We start from the raw sequence: 21,059 nt of genomic DNA, 5'->3' as shown, positions 1-21,059 counted from the left end.
TGTGTGTGTGTGTGTGTGTGTGTGTGTGTGTGTGTGTGTGTGTGTGTCCTGTTATACATTCTCTAAAATCATTTTAATGTAGCTCTCCCTATAGGAAAGTAAACCTCGTGAGAGGAGACATCCTGCCTGCCTTTTCCATGACTGTATCTGACTGTGTCCTCAGCGCCTAAAACCGCGCTCAGCATAAAACAGGTGCCGGTAAACATTTTTTGAACGTCTACATTCCATTTATTTGCAAGTATTTTACCAAGGGAAGCCTACGTATTGCTGATGGATCAGGTCACCTACATTTCTTTAAGTAACTTGTTTCGGGTCCCAGGCAACAAGGTTCTCTGAGTTCATGCTTATTTTCCTTAACCCCTTTGGCTGGGGAAGCTGCAACACAGGGTTACAAATGAGTTATTCTCTGGAATGGATTTAGCTGTCCCCTTCTGTTACAGGTTAATAAAATCTAGGAAATCACTTCTGAACAGCCAGAAGTACATTGTGGGAAAACGAGGAGACAGTTAAGAAACAAGGATTTGAGTTTTCCACATTTATGTTTGCTTTCACTCCTAATAAATATTTAAGTAAAACTGAATTTAACTTAACTTGATGACGATTTAAGTTTAATAGTCATCTGTTTATAGCGGTACTTTCCGCAAATTTTCAATTAAGAAAATTTCAATTAAGAAAACAAACACCTTTCTCCTTCTACTATAAATTTATAACTCCACATTCACTTATGTAATTGTTGTATGAAATCAATTTCAGTTGTATTTCCTTTGTAGAAAAACAGATGGGAAAGGACTCATTTGCATTTGGAATTGACTTGATGAGGTTTACAGAAAAAATGACAAATTGCGATAGGCAGAATAACGCCCCCCGCCCCCCAAAATGTCCATGTCCTAATGCCTAGAACACGTGACTCTATTACTTTACATAGGAGATGGGAATTAAGGTTGCAGATGATCAGCCAACTCTAGAACAGAGAGATTATCCTGGATTCTCTGGCTGGGCTCAGCATAATCACAAAGGACTTGCAAAGTGCAAGAAGGAAGCAGAATTAGAGGGATATTATGTAAGAAGGACGACTCTACCCACTGTTGCTGGCTTTGAAGATGGAGGAAGGGTCACAAGCCAAAGAATGCAGGCGGCCGCTAGAAGCTAGAAAAGGCAAGGAGATAGATCCTCCCCTAGAACTTCCAAAGGAACACAACCACGCCCACACTCAGATTTTAGCCTAGTGAGACCCATGTCAAACTTCTGACATGCAGAACTGTAAGACAGCTAACTGGTGTTGTCTCAAGCCAAGTCAGTGGTAATGTGTTACTGCAACAACAGAAAACTAATGTAGAAACACAATCACGTTCTCCCCTTTAGAGGGGCAGCCATAGCATCTCTCTTCTACATGAGGTATTTTAATTTTTGTGGGAAATTTCAAATCTGCAAACATAACTACAGAGTCATTTGGGTAGACTTTTGGCATTTTTTTTTTTTACAAGTCTATAATACATTCCAAGTATTCCCATCAAAATGGGAGGCTCCCTTAAATTAAACCGGGTTACTCTTTGAATTCCCAGCTCTTTTGCAATAAGCAAAGGAGGAAAACAATATCCAAGTGCCCAGCAGTGTGCCGAGTATTACAATAATGTAGATGTGCCGCTCTTGCTTTTCCCACCCAGCACAGTTGGCGCGCCGCAGGACAAGGGGTCAATACCCGTGAAGAAGATCAGCCCTGGATTGTGAGAGAATTAGCAGCTCCCTAGAGCAGTGCGTTATTTTGAAAGTACATCTTCCTGCTTCTTGCTTTCCTCTTCCATGGTGTGAAGGGAACCTGGGTTTCCTGACACGTTCCAGCTAGTTCAGACGCTCCGAGAGAGCCAAATGACTCAGTCCCTGGACCACTACCAATGTTTTCGGGATTGAATCCCGCTCTTATTTTCTAAGGAACAATGTTTAACTGGCCTCCGTGGCACTGTGTCAACTGACATCACCCTTTAATTGCAGATATGTCACGTCAGACTACCACCAATATTGAGGGAAGCATCCCAAGACGAGTTAAGCAACACGACGGAGGCTGTAAGCGTGTTTTCCGTATTCCTGGTCAAGGGGAAGGTATGGGCCACGAGGATGTGTACAGTTCAAGCCCTCTCAATCTGACCGCAAAAATGCTCCAACAGGTCAAATCACATCTACCTATCAAGTACAGAGCAAGCCAGTGTGACAGTCTCTCTGAAGGGTACATTATTCTGCCCTCATGTATTTTAAGTAACTCCCATGAATCAGGTAGTACGTGAAACACACCAAGCTAAGTTCACACCAGAAGCATTTTTATTTCCCCCTGTGATGACCATTGTATATGCAGTGAATTATGGGACTCAAAATAAGCTATTGCTTAGGGATTTTGAAAGTTAATATGTGCATGGAAGGTGATGAAATCATGAACCCAGTGGCCTCTGAATTAGTAAGATCCTGTGAAGGAGATCCTACCCAAACTTGTTTTCAATACCAGATCAGGAGCGGATACAAAGAGAACTGACCTGTGTATGGGTCCTTTATACAACTGTTCATCCACATGTGATCTCACACATAATCACTGGTTGGCTTCTAATAAGACACTCAACTTCTCCTTGACATAAAAAACAAGAGCTGCCTTTACAGACTTGAGAAGGTAAAAGCCAGTGATCTCTTTCATACCTGTGAGAACTGAGACTGAGGACTCGCTGGAGGACCCTCATGAAGGCTCTTTAGTATTCCTGGGGAATGAAGCTGATCCACTGCAGCAGACTTGATGAAGGTCTAGAGAAGAAAAGCACAATGAAAAAAACTTTCACAATGTTATGCAGGTCTTTGGGTTTTCCTGAAAAGACAATATAGTTCTCTGGGTGATGGCTGCAGGTTTCCCCTTTTGATGGGTACATATGCAGAAGAATACGGGGCAGCAGCCAGCTCTAAGCAGAAACCTAAGATGGGGAAACCAAGAAACCAGAGTTTACAAAAAGGATGACATGTAACTCGGGCTATGATTAGAATCAGACAGCAAGATGGCAGGCCAGGAATTATCTAGTTAAGAGGGTTCTTCAAGATGTGTACACTATGTGCTGAACTATCAATAATTTCATACAGACTCTTTGCTATGGGATTTCTTTTCTCAGTCCTATTCTGATGCCCATGTGTGAGCCATGTGAATTTTAAGGGTGCTATGGATTGAATGTCTATGCCCCCTTCCCTCTGCCCCCAAATATTCATACGTTGAAACCTTATCCCTAATGTGATAGTATCTGGTGGTGAGGCCTCTAGGAGGTGATTGGGTCATGAGGGTGGGGACCTCATGAAAGGGATTAGTGCCCTTTTAAAGAAGACCCCAGAGAGCTCCTTTGCCCCTTTCTGGTGAAAGCCAAGTAAGCAGGCTCTCATCAGACACCAAATCTGCTGCCTCCTTGATCTTGGACTTCTCACCTCCAGAACTGTGAGAAATAACTGTTGTTTAGGCCACCCTACCCATGGTACTTTTGTTATAGCAGCCCCAGTGTACTAAGGCAAAGGGCATCGTCTTCTGTCCCTGGAATTTGACTGGAGAGCTCTCTCTGATTGCCTGGATGGCCTGCTCCAGTCAGGCTCTGCTCTGTTAATGAAAGACGAAGGGGGCCAGAAATAGATTAGGCATGGAGGGGGCAGGGACAACTGCCTGAATACAGTTGCAGAAGGAATAAGAGAACAGCAGGGATCACATAAAGCATTCGCAACGGCAGCTTTAAAACAGACAAAGTTGGCTGTGTCAACGTCATTCTGTTTTCTGCTCACCACCTGGAGTAGGTACTTTCCTCATAGGTGAGACACTGACTAGGTACCCTGGACATCACATGTCAGGGAGCTTGCCATTCTCTGTCTCCAACAGATAAATCACGGTCCTTTCATTATAATAACACTCAGTTCCTGGCAAAGTACTAGGCACTTTCCATGTATTATTTCATGACGACTTCTCTGTCATGTTCTTTAAAAGAAGTCCCCAAAAAGTCCGAGGAATTTGGCCAACAATGTCTTGGATGTCCTGACGTTGTCTCTGTCTGCAAACGTACTGGAGTAAGGCTAACGTGTATATTGTTTAAGCTAAGGGTGGATTTGAAAAAGGGCTGGATATTCTAATGCCTGCGTTCAATACTTTGCCACTTAAGCTGACTGCAGATTCTCAGGCCAAAAGTAGATATCAAGGCTGACAGAACGCTCTCCACACAGTTCAAGTGAACTGGTGAAAAGAGAAATAATCATAATCCTTCCCAATTCAGTTGCGATTAGTTTCATATAATCTTACTATCTCCCTTAGGCACGTTGCAGAGTTTTCAAAGTGTGGTCCTTGTGGAACTTACCAGGTCAAGGCCTTTGTGAGGTGAGGCTTCACGAATCTAAACTGCTAGCAACACCCCCAGGAACACCCACTCGCAGGACAGTTTTAAAACCACTGTCTTAAACTTGGGCATCCAGGGTCGCTCCCTCCCCACTCCCTCCCTTTGTTTCTCCTTCTCTCTCTCCTGTTCTCTTCCTCTCCCATGATTGTCGATTCTTTCGTGCTTTCATCTCTTCTTCTTTTCTCCCATATTTTTCTGCCAAAGTTTACTTTTGTCCACGTGCCAGTGAGAATGGAGATACGGACCATTAAATCAAATGTAGGTAGGTAAGTAGGTAGGTTTAATTAAACGAAGAAAAAAGAAAGAATTCTTCAGACTTTTTCTCACGAAGAATAAGACATTTCTTTAGAAAACTTCCTTGGCAAGTAGGGGGGATACAAGCTGAGGACCTCAGGGACCTGATTTGAACAGCAACTGCTCTGCAGGGGGCAGAGAGAGGAATGTGTTTATTGCTTCTCAGCAGAGAAGGGGAGATAAGGGAGGATGAGGGGCAGGGAGGAGGAAGAGAACCAGTAAGATGGGGGAAGGGAGCTCACAAACCACAATGTGGCCACTCCCAGCACTTGCCCCAAGTGTAAATAAAATATACCCAAATGCTCACGGAATCCATGTTAGTGGAGTTTTTCAGTCAACAATGAAAGCTGAATTCTGTACCTAGGTTGATCCCTGAGAGAACCAGAGAATCTAGGAAACCACAGAGGAGCACAAGGCGATGCACCCCAGGAACTCAGATACTTCTGGAAATCTTCGGGAGGGCTTGAGATTGCCGGGCACAAGCCATGAAGTTGGAGTCTGAACTGAGTTTAAAGGTCTCTTAGGAAGACAGTAACCGTGTGAGTTATCAGATCAGGTCACTTTTGAGAGTTAAAGGGAGCATCTGAAAGATGTAGGGACACGAGGCATATACCAGGGAAATGATCACCCCACCTAAAGAGGATTCAGATATCTTGAATTCATGGGAAAGAGAGGACACATTGTGGAGCTCGCTCAGAAGGTTTCCCCTAAACTACACTCAGGCTGTTAGGGGGCAGAGGAGAAGGGAAAGAAATGTGACAGCAGCTGGAGGAGAAGCTCAGGAAATGAATTACAGACGCCTTTATGTCTGTGAGAAGATCAATTCCGGTGACCTTAGGTAACAGATGATGGTAGATTCAGTTGTAGAGTAGATTCAGATAAATAACCAGCACTGGTAAAAGAAATTTAAAAAAGAAATAAAGGAAAGAAGGCAGGCAGGAAAAAAGATGGAAGGGAGGAAGGGAGAGCAGGAGGGAGGGAGAGAGGGAGGGAGGAAAGGGGAGAGGGAGGGAGGGAGGGAGGGAGGAAGTTAGTTTGAAGCTGTCTGTTCCACTAAGCTGCCTTTCTTAACGACTGATGGTAGAATTCAAAACACTGCCTTGAGCGATGCTTCACCGAACCTAGGGGTGGTTGACAAACAACGCCTGACTGCATGGCAGGCAACGTGGTGCCATGGAAAGCCTGGGCCCTGAAATCACAGAGACCTGCCCTGCAATCCCAGGCAAGCAAGATGAGGGCAAAACAGACTTGGCTGCACGGAAAAAGAGTCTCTCAGGGAGAGCTACGGTTTCCAATAATACCCTCTCCCTTTGTTTTCTATGACACATCCATTAAAAAATCCAAAAAACCAAAACCAACTGTCTATTTACACTGTTACTGCATCTTGTAAAGATAATTGACAATATCAAAAATGTCCAAGACGTCCTTGGGATGGCTTGCCTTCCACTGTAAGTGATATGGCACGTATAGATCTCAGTGTGCGGGCTGCAGTAGTTCCCGAGAAGTAGACAGTTATCCCCAAAGTAGCTGAAACTGAATCATGGCTTGTCCTTGTTGGTATCAGTGTGTTTCTGGTAAAGGGTATGAAACAGAAGACGACGGCTTAGTGCGTGTTCATCTTGTCTTGAGGGAGTCCCTGTGAAAACAGAACCTGGGCGAAGGCCACCCTAGACCATTATGCTGATAACCTATGAAAACACCTCTTGACTATTCAATGGCTCAGGCTTGGGGAATTGTCTGGTTGTCGGACAACTGCATCCTGATCACCTGTCTGGGGTTATGTGCGTGGGGGTGGAAGGATGGGGATGAAGATGTGTACTCTTGAAGAGAATGGAGATCCCTATCGTCCGCCATCCTGGGATGCGGTCAACACTAGGACAGAGTTGGAAGGCTGGTCTTAAGCCTGGGTACATGGCAGGCACTTTCTTTCCTCTGGGTTCCACGGGTAGTCAGGCATGGACCCTGGGACTGAGCCACTTGTGAGGTCGTTCCCTGGAGGGAGGAGCTGCCCTCCCGGCAGACAGAGGTGTGGGTGCATAAGGCCAGGCAGCACTGCGGAGGCCCCTGGAGGAAGGGGCTGGGCCTGGGGCTCTAAGTAGTGTCACATCCAATTGCAATTAATCATTTCATTTTTGGTTCCTTTACAGCCAAAACCACAGTCAAATCTTCCCCAAAACAAAACAAAGCGAGAGCAAGCAACAGCGACGATGGTAACGGAGGTCTCACTATGCGGAGAGGGGAGGGGGGCAGGACCCCTGAACTTGACCCCAGAGGTCAGCCTAGTGTGTCTTATCAGCATCTACCTGAGGAGGGTGAGCTGAGCTCTGGGGAAGCAGAAGAGAAAGAAGCCTTAGGCGTGGTCAAGGCAGATGCTGGAGGCTTGGGTACCATCCCCTCCTGATACGCTGAAGAAGAGAGGGACCTGGCCTGGGGGCCGGGGGAGGGGTGCAGCCAGCAGGGGAGGCCCATTCGTGTCCACCCAGTGGCTCAGTGACCTCCTCCAGACCTCTTAGTTAGTGAAGCTAAGGCAACAGACACATCACAACAACGACGATGCTATCAAACAAATGATACCATACCAGTAAGACCGTGACTGCTCTCTTAAAACACCCCTGAAAGTCGAGCTGGTCCTCAAATCTTGAAAGACTATAAAATGCTTCTCCCCCTCCCCTCTGTCATCCTTCTGAGTTGACTGTTCCCTACGAATGAGTCATGCCAGTAGAAATGTTAATGTATTTGACATGTGTCAACATCACCCTGAGAAAAGCCGCTGGATGGTTTTACTGGCACACGTGACACGAAGCACTGAAGATGTGTGTGTCTGCCTTGGCCTGACACTAACGCAGCATGTTCAAAGCTCATCACTCGTGGGATCCTGACGTCAGTCCAGTGAAGGAGGCTTGCTCACCATCCACGTTCCTGTCTCTCTTCCTTTTAGCAAAAAGTGTGCTCTTGATCGAGTTGGCCTTCTTTCTTTCTTAAACCAGAAATTTGTATGGAGACTGTACTACATGTAGATACTGGCAGTATGAAAATAAAGCATCTGGAAAAACATGCAAAATTGGTAGTACAGAGATGACACACAATAATATATGTGAGGGGTTTCCCTGGTGGCGCAGTGGTTGAGAGTCCGCCTGCCGATAATCGTGGCTTTCTGATTTTTCAGTTTGCCCTTATGTAACAAGTACAAAAATGACATATAATGGCTTCGGTCATATGTGGGTACTGCTCATATATTAACTTTCCGTGAGACCCATTCTCTGGGGATGCTGACCCCTGAAAACCATATTTCCCAGATTCCCCTGGGAACTGGCTTCTGGTTACTTTCGGTCACAAGAGGCACTGGTTGGAGTCTGGAAGCAGGAGATGAAGGGTAGCCAGGGTATTTCCTGCCCTCCCTCTGTGTCACCCTCAGCGTCTCCAGCTAAGCTTGTCTCTCCTTCATGGTTCCAGCCCCACCCAGGAAGCCTCCACCATCCAAGCTGTTGTCACCCAGCTCCGGCTTTTGAGTTTGGATAAGACCACTTCCTTCTTTTGTCTCTCTAGCCCCAAGGGCAGTAGGAGACCCCAGCCATTGCCCATCTCCGGTTGTCTCCGCAGACCCTGCTGGCCTTTTGGCAACACCTTCATACCCTGTAATACAAGGTCCCATATTGAATTTTTGCCATTGAGCTCCTAGCGCTGACTCTTCTTTCTGACTGGAGTGTGACTGATCCAGAACATTCTGAAGGGTAACGTAAAAGTGGGATTGGAATTTCAGCCTGCTGTTATCTGACCTGTGCCTTTTCAGTTCGTTTCCTGTCGGTCCAAAGAACATTCTGAAAATCATAGATGTTGTTCCGTTCAAACTTTCAGGGTATGCAGTTTTTAATAGTATTGTTGGCATATGATTCTCCCTATGAACAAAAACCAAATAAGACCCTGAGGGATTTACGGTCTGGAGGCTGTGGGTAGTTGAGGAGAAGTTTCCAAGACGATTCTGGACTTGGGTGGGGAGAAGTTTGTCCAAATCAAAGCAGATGGCGCATCTTGGTGGAACAATCAGCTTCTCCCGATGGCCATGTGCGCTCCATCCAGCTGAGCTATTTTGTGCCTCCTTTCACAAGACCAGCTCTGTTTCACTCCCGATTCACACGGGAGCTTGGCAAGATGCTTGTGTTATGGGTTGCCTTCTTCCTGAGACTTGTTACTATTGAGAGAGAAGTTGGTCCCAGTCTGGAGGACTTCGCTAAGGGGAAGGTGAGGCCTGGCTTTTCTGGAACTTCAAGACAAGTTGTACCAAGGGGGAAACGGCTCCCAGGTCCAGGTGTGATCACACCGTGAGCACTGACGCACACAGGTGGTCTGCAGCTCTCGGAGGTGTGGTGAAGTCAAACCAAACCAAGGCTCCACGGTGGAGACCTGAGTTTCCCAGGTGCTAACAGGAGCATATCCACAATGAGGCCACCTAAAACTTGGCCAAGAAAATTAGTGATGGGCGTACCTCATAAAACATTTAAGTTCGGGCTCATTTCAATTAAGCCTCTCAGCGCCTCAGGTGTTTGTCCAAAGCTTACCTGAGCCTGAACTCTTGGAACCAAGGGTGTTTGTTGAGACCTGCATGAACATGCTTGCCCACGAAAAGTCTGGTAACAAGAAGCCCTCACCCCCGTCTCCACCCCAGTCCAAAAAGATCCCAGCCGACGACTACGAGAAGTAGCTTCCCAACACTTCTAAACTCTGAAAAGTTTGGATTTCACTTTAACCAGAGATGCCAAGTATCTGCTTTTTATTCGGGGGTGGGGTAGGGGGTGAGATCTTAAAAATTATCTTTCTGCCCCAGATGATGTTGTCACGTAACATGGAATCAGAACGTCTCCATTAGACAAATAATCAGTGAAGGGCACCGCGCAAAATGTGGTTCTTTCTTTTCTAATCTGGGTTGAAAACTGTGGACTGGATTGAGTTAGATTTGAGGGTCAGTTCAGGCCAAATGGAGGTGGCTTCCTCTCACTTCCTATAGTCGTTAAAAGTCTTTATCTGATATATTTAATGACAACAATAACTGACATTAATGGAACTCGTACTCTACACCGGCCTTGTGCTGAGGATTTTATAAGGGATTATCTCATTTCATCCTCAAGGCTACTCTGGGCTGGGTGCTGATTGTCTACACTGCATAGACGAGAGAGAGAAGCTGTGGGAAGTTACATTACTTGTCTGAATTCACCGGTATTAAGTGGCAGGAATTGAACTCGTGTCTCTCCAGGCATAGAGCCCAAGCTCCTAAGCATTTTGCTGGATAAATCTCGACTGAGATGGTTTTCATAAGCAAGAACAAAGCTAACATCTGAATAAATGAAGCTGGTTCTGTTCATAAGAAAATGGGCATGAAACTGCTTTGAGAGTGGCAAAGCCTCACAGAGAGGTTAAGGTTTAATTATTACAAAGAAAGAAATTCTATGGTGTGGGAGGAACAGCAGAAAAGAGAGAGTAGGGAAGATACTGATGATGCAATAAAAAGAACCGTATCTTGGAAATGTATCAGTGTAATGATTCTGAATTTGTAAAACTTAAGTATTCAAGGAGGGGAGGGGAGAAATATGGAGAAATGGGGGAAAAGATTAATTTGTGGGGAGGTGTGAAAACAGGGACAGATCTTTTCTTTCTTTAATTTAGATTTCCATTAGATCATCTGTGCATATTAAAAAGACCCTATGAGTTCACAATGGGAACTGGGCATTCAGGACTATTGTGTGGTTAACCACAGCCCTGCAGACACAGTCTTGGCATGTCAAGGTTCTGTCACTGAACAGTATTTGGAGGGAGCTCAGATTCTACATGGCAAATGTCAGTATTCTTTCGTAAGGCCACACTCTGAGATGTCGCCCTTTACGAGAAGGAAAACCCTAGACTGGAAGAGGAGGAAGGAAGCAAACTTTGTGCCGTGACTTTAAAAAGGCTACAGGCTCCTCTGCGTGTTCTTAGAAATACGAGTTGCGATGGATCTCACATCTGAATGTGGGTAAGAGTCGCCTGGTGACCCTCTAAGACTGCAGGTTCTTCAGATTCAGTCCTAGACACTGTGACTTAGAAGTGAGGCCAGGGAATCTGTAACCCGTACCCCATTTTAACAAACCCTTCAGGTGGTAGGGATGTCAGCGGCCGGCAGACCACAACGGGACAGAGGAATTCACAGCTCAAAGGAGAGGGCTTTATGCCCTGATTTTCACGGATGGGGAAACTGGTATTTGTTGTACGTCAGTATTACTGAGTTCATTCTTAGAAAACCAGATTTTCATGTTGGTGCACGATGTGAATTTGGGGAAAGCCATACGCTTAGCTCTATGTGAGGCCCTTTCTATATAGTCTCATTTCATACACAGAATAACCTTGTAAGATCAGGATTATTTTTCAGGTTAGGGAACTACAGATTAAGAAGGTTTAAGTATCTTGAGTGAGGTCATACAGCTAAGAAGTGTGGAGTCAGGATTCTAAATCAATATGTATTTGAGACCTTCTCTGTATACCGTGTGCCTTCTAAACCTGTCTTCAGGTGAAACTTACGATGCATCTATTGTGATTGGACAACAGTTATTCAGGGGAAAAGGTGGACATTATAAATGGAATGACCAAATTCACAGAGCCAATGCCAGGCTTTAGTGCACACTGGCCTTACCCAGGGAGGCCTTACCTGGCCTTACTGAGGGCCTTACCCTCAGTCCTGAGGGCTGAGTCTTTTCTTAATGGAGTCCCATGGTTCATGGCATCCGCTCTAGGGTCATCAAAGGAACCTTTCTACTGATGGAACGCCTCTTACTACCCTTCCCCATTTGGGACTCAGTCAATGGCTACCACTGATCAGCTGCCATGACAGAGGATAAGCTCAATACATCCTGTAACCTGGTTTGATTTTGTCATGGTCATGAAAACGGCGGGGGCGGGGGCGAGCATAACCTTCTCTGCAATTCCAACTTTTCTCCTTTATATGTTAATAATATTCCATTGTTATGATTATCAAAAGAGCATATCAACTTTTTCAGTGAATAGTTATTGAATTCTGTCTAAGGCTGTGTGCCAGGGAGGGAAGGGGATTTAGATTCCTGAACAAGTCAAAGCCCTGCCCTTGGGAAGCTTATATGCTAGAGGACAGTGCACCAGTGACACACAGAAAATAAACAACTGAATACATAGGATGTCAGTGAACATCGGTGTGGAGAAGAATAACGCAGAGTAAGAAAGATAAGGAAGGGAGAGTGGTCTATATTGTACATATTAACACGTACGAAAGTAGGTACTTTTGAAAACTTTGAACACTAGGAAAACAATATAAAATATCATCCAGAATCCTCCTCCTGATACATAGATATAACCACTGCTAACAGTTTGGTCTGTTTTCTTTCGGACCTTTTTCTCTATTGAGTTGTGATCATATCCTATCGGCTTTCTTGGTGTAACCTGCATTTTTTTACTTAACAGGCCGTAATCATTCTTCCATGTCATTAACACGACTTCATAGTTAAAGGTGTGCTAAGTGCCACTGTAGGAATGCGCTACCATCGATTTAGTTATTTCCTCTGTTGTTGGTCATGTAGATTATTTCCCATTTTTCCCCATTACAAACATCACACTGAGGCTCTTCCTTAGATAAATCGTTGTGTGGATATCTAAGTATTTTTTCAGAATGAATTTGTGTGTCTTTGAGTCAGTTTTCTGAGGCTCTTGATGGATGTTGCCAAACTGCCCCCCAGAAGCAGGGGGGACTCGGCCATCTTATCACAGTGTGTAGCAAAGCCTTTCCTAGGCTCTCTCAAGAGTTCTGTTCTGGGCTTGCATTTAATCTGCCCCAGTCTTGATTGAGGGCCTAGTCCTCCCAGGTCTGAGGATACAATACTCCTGTACCACTCCCCAGTGTGACACTCGAAAGGACCCTTCCCATCTGCACGGTGGAGAAGAACGCCTCTGACCACATGGGCACCTTCGCCAGGATCTGAAGAGGTGACCTTCCTCCCTTCCCCCAGTCTTTGCTCGAGTGAGTCTAAATCTATTCCTGGCCTCTCAGGGCCCCCCCTCCAGGATGCGGTAATCACAGCACTAACCTGTGTTCACATTTCCCATTATCGAGCAGAAATCCCCCTGTGCATCGACATAGCCTGGCTGCTTCCTAATGGCCCCAGCTCCCAACTTCTAATGGTCCCATCCTCATTTCTCACAGGAGCCAGCTCTTTTTGTTAGTGCTTTAAGATTCCTGGTCCAGATGAAATTTCCCCCATGATGTCCATCTGGCCAAATTGAAGGTGATGCAGGCAGTGAGACAGAGAGACGGGTGTGTCTGCGTCAATAGGACAGAGGAACGTCCAGGGCTATCCATCTTCCATCTCCTCCAGTGACATCCCACCGCCCCCTCCTTGTCTGCAATGTGGGGATGAGAGACGACATCCCTAATAGTTAGCGCCATGCCACAGAGACAGGGTGGATGCAGGTACTCTGCTCAGAGCCCTCCCTTCCAGCCCTGACAGCACGAGAAGATGTTGCTTCTTTCTTTGTGGGTCAAACCCCTTCAGAGTGTGGCCCTTCCCCCTTTGCAGTTCACCACATGGGAGATGTAATCTTTGGAGGAGATGTTACCAAGGGCAACAGGGACTCTATGCACGTTGATCCTTCCTGGGGTCTGAGCTGTTTGCGCTATGCCTTAAGAAAGAAGCCCTTACCCGCGCTTGACCTCAACTGCGGCTTTTCCTCAAAGTAAATAAAATGCTTTGCTGACGCAGAAATCATGCTCAGCAGCGATTACAAAGCACAAAAATAATGACTGTTTTAAAAAAGGAAAATACTATGAGCACTGGACGATACCAGCACCGCCATTTTTGTTTTTTTTTGCCACCTGGGGATCAGGTTTTCCATGTCTCCCTTCCTTGATTAAGGTGTGAGATTGCTCACGGGCTTCCCCGGCCAGCTGCTAAGTACACGGGTTTTAGGCTAGGCACCCATTTCTGGGAAGAGAGGTGGGCGAGTAAAAGAAAAAAAAAGTTCTTCAGCTGCAAATTCAAGAAGTTATCTCTGAACTGGGATTTAATTGGTAACCAGTAATGAAGTTATGAAAACAAAGAAGTCTTCTTTCCAAATCCCCAAAGGATTCCTGGGGAGCAGGCTGCAGCCTCTCTGTGTGACAACAGCGCGTGCCAGAAGCAGGACATTCCCCATAGGTACAGGTGCATCCAACTGCCTCCTGGAGCTGCCGTTCACCTTCTCCCAGGTGCCTCTAGCGTTCCCACCTCGCTCAGGTTTCAGGTAAAAGTCACTCATTAGCTCAGCAAATATGACGGGGCTCCCCCTTGGTTCCAGGGATTCTGCTGGCACCGGGGGTTCAGAAGTGAGCCAACTACAGAAAGTTCCTCCCTTCACAGAGCTTTCATTCTAGTGGAGTGAAGGCAGATCAGCCACTGGGAAGGAAGGAAACAAACGGAGTAACTTCAGGGCACGTGTGGTGCCTGCAGGGAATTTTAAAAAGCAGGTGATTGAATGCTAGCGGTGTGAGCAGCTAATAGAGAGTGGTTCCCGCTGCTCCATCCCCTATTTCATTCTCAGGAGCCAGAGGAATTGTCTGAAGAGGAAACCTGATCCTGCGTAATCATGGGAATTTGACATTTCATTCCTCGTCCTTTCAACATTGTCTTTTTCCATCTACTAGACTGTAAGTGTCCTGAAAGCAAGGATAGGACTGCTTTGCTAACTTCATCCCCGCAGTGTCACATATAGTAGAAGCGCAGTAAATATGTGTGGAACGGATGGATGGATGAAGCAAGGAAGGCTCTATTTGAGGAGGCTTCTGTGATTGATACTTAGGAGAGGCTCAAGCTACTTCATATCCATCAGGGAAGCACCCAACTGGAGGGGCAACAAGAAGCACAGTATGGGATCCTGTGGGCTTGGGAAGCTGACTCCAGGTGTCTGAAAATGGCACCTCCGTGGCCCTTCACCACCAACCCAAGCACAAAGCCTGGAAAGGTGACCTCAGAGACTCACTTTGGTGGTATTAGGTCTAGAAGGGTTTCCATAGGGAGACCACTGAGAAGTATGGTTGACTCAATTCCTTAACATCATAATTCAAACTCCTAAGAAGGTAGGAGAGATTGTGGGGAGCGATGGGAGTGTAGCCCCTCAAGGGCTCTGAGACACGTAGATTAGGATCTTTATGAAGGTATCCTGGGTTCTTCCTTTATTGGCAGGGCTTCTATCATCTCCAGTACACCTGATTGCTATTTATGCCCACCAGCTTGGTTCAAACCTTTAATGAATGTCTTTGCTCAGAGGTCTTGAGGCTGAAGGTTTTTTTTTTTTTTTTTGAATCATCAAAGACCTGAAAGTCAACCTGGCTTCATCAAAAAGGCAGTGAATTCCCTATTAAAGGAAAGACTGAGGTCGAGTCTGGACATGTCAGGGGTGTTAACACAGGTTTCCCCCACTAAGAAGCAATTACCTTTCTCCCTAACTGCGAAAATCCTCTTCACATTTCTTCCAGTTAGCGAAACCGGGAACCAACGCAGGTCATCACAAAGAGAACTTGCAAAATGTGCAGGGTATCTGCAAATCAAACACCGGATAAGAACTGAAAAACAAATTGCTCTGAACTACTGTCCAAACCTGACCTTTTGTGAGCCTGTGACATAAAACACTCATTCGATGAACCGTCAAAGAGGACTTTATCCTATTCCGTATTCATGTCACACACTGGAAGTCAGGACCCAAGGGTTTTCTGGGCCTTGTTTTTCTCATCTGCAAAAAGGGGTTGAACAGTTCTATCTCCCAGTGTGGTTGGAAGGGTTCCCAGGTGTCACACTTAGGAAGCACCAGGCTCCCACTCAGCACTTCATAAACCATGGAGGCATTTGAGGGTGAACTCTCCCAGTTCTGGGGCACTGAAAGTTTAACACTTCTTAATAATACTAATTACACTGGGCCAAGGCAGAAATCGAACACTCCAGTGTTCCTGCTCCCCGATCATGGAAGCAGTAAGAAAGAAAAAAGTGTCAATTTTATCCCTTTGGTGACCTGTACACCCACCTAGCAAGACCAGGCCTAAACATGTGGTCCCGATTTCTTGTCTTAGGTGAAAGACTCATGTTCTTAGAGAAGCTGATTTTTACCAGTCTCAATAAAAAAGTAATTTCCCATCCGTAGAGAATGGATTGGACTGCAAGAAGCCCTGCTAAATGTTCTGAGCAGATACGTGGATATCACACCCAACAGAGGACATATGCCTGTGCTGGTTCTTCTTCCTATCCACCCTCACCCCAGCCTCTACACTATGTCCATCCATGAAACCTCAGCTCAAATATCACCTCCTCCATGAAGCCTGTCTTGATTGCTATAAATGACTTTTAAGTTCCTTTATACTCTGTGATGGTGTCATGTATGTATGTCTCTCTTGTAACATGGAGAGCAGTTTAAGTTTGGGCTTGTGATGGGGTTTGGGTAATAGATTTTTCTCACTTGACTGCAAGCATTGGGGTGGGAGTCCCCAGTGCCCACCACAGAGGCAGAGTACCCTATAATGAAATGCTTGTGGAAGGAGAAAGGACATCTGTGTGGCTCTTGGCTATAAAGAACACTGAAAACAGGAGACACAGCATTGTGTGGGTAGGTGTCTCACTGCCCTGTAAGGCTTGGGAAGGAGCAGAGGTTGCAACCAGAGGGATTTAGGTTAGTGTTCAGGAAGAAAGCAGCTTTGCAAACATTCTTTCAAATTCCAGGCTGCCTAAAGAGTTAAGAGTGGGATACCAGGGAAAACAGTCAGCAACTATATCAGCCTCTACAAACACGACAATCTGCTTTGCCCCAATCCTGATTTTTATTTTCCGTAGGTTTTAGAAGATAAACTTTATGGTGAAAGATTATGAGCAGGGTTTCGGCTAGGCTTCTTAAGCTAGGGGGATTTAAGGAAGGAGACAGTACTATCTTTCTGGGACCCAGGGAATCTCTGGGGACGCGTGGAGCTGGAAAGGCTCTCAGCAGCTGGGTAACCCTGGGTACGGAAGTTCAGACACATCTCCTTTAAGTCATCAGAAGAGAAACACCCCTTGGCTTCTGCTGTGTGAGGGAAAGAGGGGAGCACGACCAGATCCTCTCCCCCTGGAAAGGGCAGAGGGAAGGCTAGTCCGGGCCTTTCTGCTCAGCCTATTAGGCAACAGCAGACTGAGTACAGACATGCTTCGCTGCAGTGCCAGGCTCAAAACAAGGGCTAGGGTGGTAGGTAGCCTTCTGCCAGGTAGAAACCAGCCTTTTGCCAGCAGACACTCCTCCACCAGACAGTCCTGCTCCCAGCTATGTGGCCACTTCCCAGGCAGTTTCCAAACAAAAAACAGGACTGAGTTCATTTCTCACTGACTTTTTTTTTTCTCTCCTGCATTCCTGATCCCTACCTTTTGCTGTTGTTTTAAATTCCTAATTTATAGGCCATGGAGTTCTTGGCGAACAGAGACGCTAGCTAGGGAGCACACAGAGGAGGAGAAGTCTCCACTCCAGCCCTGGGTCCGCCACTGTGTTACTGTGTGACCTTGGCCAGAGGCACTGCATCTCTGGGCTCACCGTGCTCACCTGTGAGTTGGGGTAATTCTGCCTGCCGTATTGACCACGCCAGCCAACGGTGAAGCCGTAACAAGGAGAACTGGAAGGAAGCCCCTTGAAAACACAGAAAAAAAGAAACTTTGTAGGACAGAGAAACACATTTTGTTACCTATGCTGAACTGGGGGGTTCTCCACAAAATTGGGAAATAGTGACTCCCAGCACGCAGGTGGGTTTATGTTAAGTGCAGCCGTGTGTTAGAGCAAGGCTTTTACAGGCTGGTTCTACCTGGTGGGGGGCGGGGCATGGACTCAACTGAGACGCATGCCTAGATGGGGGACCCGGGATCCCCCATACCTCAGGGGCTATCTTAGAGTTCTGCAACAACACAGAAGGTGGGTAGCACCAAGGGCTCTGGAGCCAGAGACACACTCGGCTTCGAGTCCTGCTTTTGCCTGGCCACCTGGAGCAAAGCGCCTCAGTGCTCAGTGCCTCAGTTTACCCATCTATCACAAGATCTAAATGGGATGAAGCATGGCAAATTGCTTCAGAGCAAAAGCACAGCGTCTAATACAGAGTAATAAATACAGTTGCTCAGTACTGTGTCTGGTACAGCAAGTGATACTTATTATTTTACTACTGATGTTATTATTAATCCAAAGTACCGAGTGCGGCCTACGCCTCAACTCTCCTTCCCTCTTACCCAGGAAATCTCCCTCCTGAAAAACTTCGAAACTGAGGCCCTGCTTTGCAGCAAGAAAACTGTGCTCCTCAAGGCCAAATGCTCCAAAACCAGTGTCTGTGTGGGGACCGGGGTGGGGGGGGACTTTCGGGGGGGGGGGGGGGGGGGGTGGAATTTACCTTTTGGAAGTGACCCAGAGGCCTGTTAGAGACAGGGGGGAAAAGGAGGGAGGCGAGAGAAGCTGCCGGTGCTCTCGCGCAAGTTCACTGAGTTGATGAAGTTATTAAAACATAAAACACGCACAGGCTCCAGGAGGGAAAAATAAATAAATACAATAAAACAGCCCGCGCGTCCAACCCTGTTCCCCCAGGCGGTGTAAAGGCTGGAGGGCGAGGGAGCCCGAGGAACGAGTCGGTCAGGTGAACCAACCTCCCGGGGCGCGGCGCAGGGAGGCGTCCGCCCCGCCCAGGCTCGCCCACAACTCAGTGCCGGCCCCTCCTTTAAAATAAAAAAAAAAATAAAAAAAAAAAAAGAAAGAAAGAAAGAAAGAAAAAAATGCCCCGGCGAGAGGCCCGCTCCTGCCGAGTCCCCGGGGCTCCCGCGGCCATCCCGGGAAAGAGCGGAGCGAGAACGCCCCTCGCGCGCCATTGGTCCACCCCCGTAGCAACAGCTGCGCGCCGGCCAATGGGAGCCGCGGAGCCGCCGGCCGCGGTCCAAGAACCTGGCTGCCAGAAAGTTCCCCGTCCCAGCCAAGAAAATAAACCCAGGCACTCTTCAGATTCCAGCGCTAACTTTTCTTTCTTTCTCTTCCTCCCCTCCCCCTTTCCCCGTACAACTTGTCTTCACTCTTAGTTGATGCCTGCCTGAGCCCCCAAACTCCGACGCCTTTTCGAAGGTCATCCCTTCCCACCCCCAAGGGAGAAACCTCATTAGAGGTAAAAGAAAGGACAGATTGAAAACGGTGTGTCAGGCTTTCAAATCCCACTCGGTCCTCACCACCAGCGACCCCTGGCAAACCTCAATTACAATAGCTTCATTTTTAATAGTGTGGTTTTTGTTTGGACAGATCTGCAAGTTCTGTGCCCAAAAGAAGGGCCCTTTGAACACCTACTGTGTGCCAGGCTTTGTCCTCGCAGTTTTATACGTCTTGCTGCATTTAATCCTCCTTGTAATTCTGGGAAATGACTCGCCCTGTCTCCATTTAATAGATGGGATGTTGACGTTCAAAACGAGGAACGGAAGTGTCCAAGGAGACACCGTTGGTATGTGGTCTAGCAGGATTCAAACCCAGGCCAGCCTCCTTCCAAAGACCACTCCGTTTCTGTGATGTCACACACCTCCACGAGCCCATTTCAGTGTAAGATATCCCAAAGAAATGGTGCAGGGTATGAGAATCTGATCCAGACCCGCTGGTTTGTTAATAAGCCAGAGTGTGACTTGCACAATCGCATGGGGTCTTGACAGTGAGAAGGTCTCATCTCACACTTGGTTTCAGTCTCTGCTGGTGCTGTTTTGAAATTCTTAAGTTTTGAAGACTGGGCCTGCGAATTAGGTAGCCAGCCCTGCATCCAGGGATAAGAAGCTTCCAGGACGGTTCAGTGAAGACAGCTTATTTCAGTGTCCCAGAGGGATCTCTCAAGTAATGGAGGAGGAGGCTTGTAAGTCTCTCTCTCTCTCTCTATCTCTATCTCTCTCTCTCTCTCACACACACACACACACACACTTACACTTCTGCACACACCCCACAGATTAGTCAGTTTTATTACACTGTAACTGTAATTTGAATCCCCAGTCTATTCAATGGGAGTGGATATATTTATGGCTGTGTTTAGGTGTCTGTGTGCGTGCGCCCGCGTGTGCTAGCTGGGAGAGGGAATAGGGGATTGGGGAATTTACGACACACAGACACAGCCCTGATTATTGCCTCTATTCTTTCCCTTTGGAGACATTACAAGGGATTTGAACCAGGCCCTGCTTTTATGAAATACATACTTGGGAGGTTTTGGAAAGGCCATAAACGCTGGTCTGTGTGGGGCTGAGGTTGGGGTGGTGCCAGCTCTTCTGGGAGGAGACAGGCCTTGAATACACTATCCACTGGGCCTGGCAGAAAACCCACGTAGTCCTGCATCTGTTTTACCCCCAAATCCAAGTCTTCTTTCCTGGCAAAGAGAGGCCTGGTTTTTATTCTCCGATTGTGCTGGTTTTACTCTCTGAGTTAGGAGATTATCAGTGAATCACTGATGGTGTGAAAGTCTGGATGTATCCCTGACACTTATTGTGCCAACCAATATGTAAATTGTGTGCGGTCCGGGTTGCAAGGGACTGCGAGATGGCGGATAACTTTGGAGCCCTTTGTTTTGTGGTTAAGGGAACTGAGGCCCAGGGAAGGAAGCCCAGTTGTGCAGCCTAAACAGCTGGGTTATAGAGGTCTTTGGGTTAGAGTCCACTTCTCCTGACTTCCATTCCAGGCCTCTTTCTTGCTTTCATTTCTGCATGAGCAGAAAAATGCCATAAAGCATTACGTAATCAGTTCATGTGGGGAAAGGTTAATTTAATGAATAGCAATATGGGGTCAAAGGGGAGGGTCACTAACATTTATTAGTGCTTGGAACTTGCCCCTGCTTTGCCTACATGGTCTCACCTAATTGAATCTTCAGGACAACACTGAGAGAACATAGGTAATATTATTTTTATTTAACAGATGGGAAAAGTGAGGCACAGACTCATGGCATAACTTGTGTAGGGTCCCATACCTTATAAATGGATTAGCTGAGATATGAACTCAGTCCTTCTTCATCCCTGAATAGCAGAATTAAATTATTCAGATAATTATGGCTCCATGGTGCTTCATTTTAATGACCATATAAACCAGAGAAATGAGTCTATACCTGTCAAACATAAGTTGTCTGTGGTGGTCAACATAAACTAACTTTGGGTTGTTAATTACTCTTAATTCAGTTTCATCTTAATTTTGGGTGGGCTTTCTGGTGATGCTGTGCCCCATTCACTTTGAAACTACAGACGCACTAAAAATCCCAGTCCAGCCAAAGTATGTCTAATGATTTTCTTGGTGGGTGTTTCAGGAAAAAAAAAAAAAAAAAATATATATATATATATATATATATATATATACACATACACACACATATAT

General features: G+C 46.4%; 1 long non-coding RNA gene across 2 annotated transcripts in view; it reads right to left on the bottom strand.

The window, feature by feature from the left end:
* Window positions 1–21,059, bottom strand: part of LOC114902768 — a 221,835-nt gene that overhangs the window by 125,130 nt on the left and 75,646 nt on the right. Inside the window, exons 1-4 of one of the 2 annotated variants that reach the window (XR_003795598.1) lie at window positions 18,088–18,505; window positions 17,259–17,342; window positions 15,142–15,245; window positions 2,680–2,781 (exon numbers count right to left, since the gene is read on the bottom strand). This is a non-coding gene — a long non-coding RNA (uncharacterized LOC114902768). Of the gene's footprint in view, window positions 1–2,679; window positions 2,782–15,141; window positions 15,246–17,258; window positions 17,343–18,087; window positions 18,506–21,059 lie in introns of those variants that run through there. The other variant, XR_003795599.1, reaches the window with a different exon arrangement.

Source organism: Monodon monoceros, unplaced genomic scaffold, assembly GCF_005190385.1.
Source record: "Monodon monoceros isolate NGI ecotype Baffin Bay Population unplaced genomic scaffold, NGI_Narwhal_1 Super_Scaffold_10, whole genome shotgun sequence".
In the NCBI taxonomy this organism is placed as follows: Eukaryota; Metazoa; Chordata; class Mammalia; order Artiodactyla; family Monodontidae; genus Monodon; species Monodon monoceros.
This window is presented reverse-complemented; position numbering and strand designations above follow the sequence as displayed.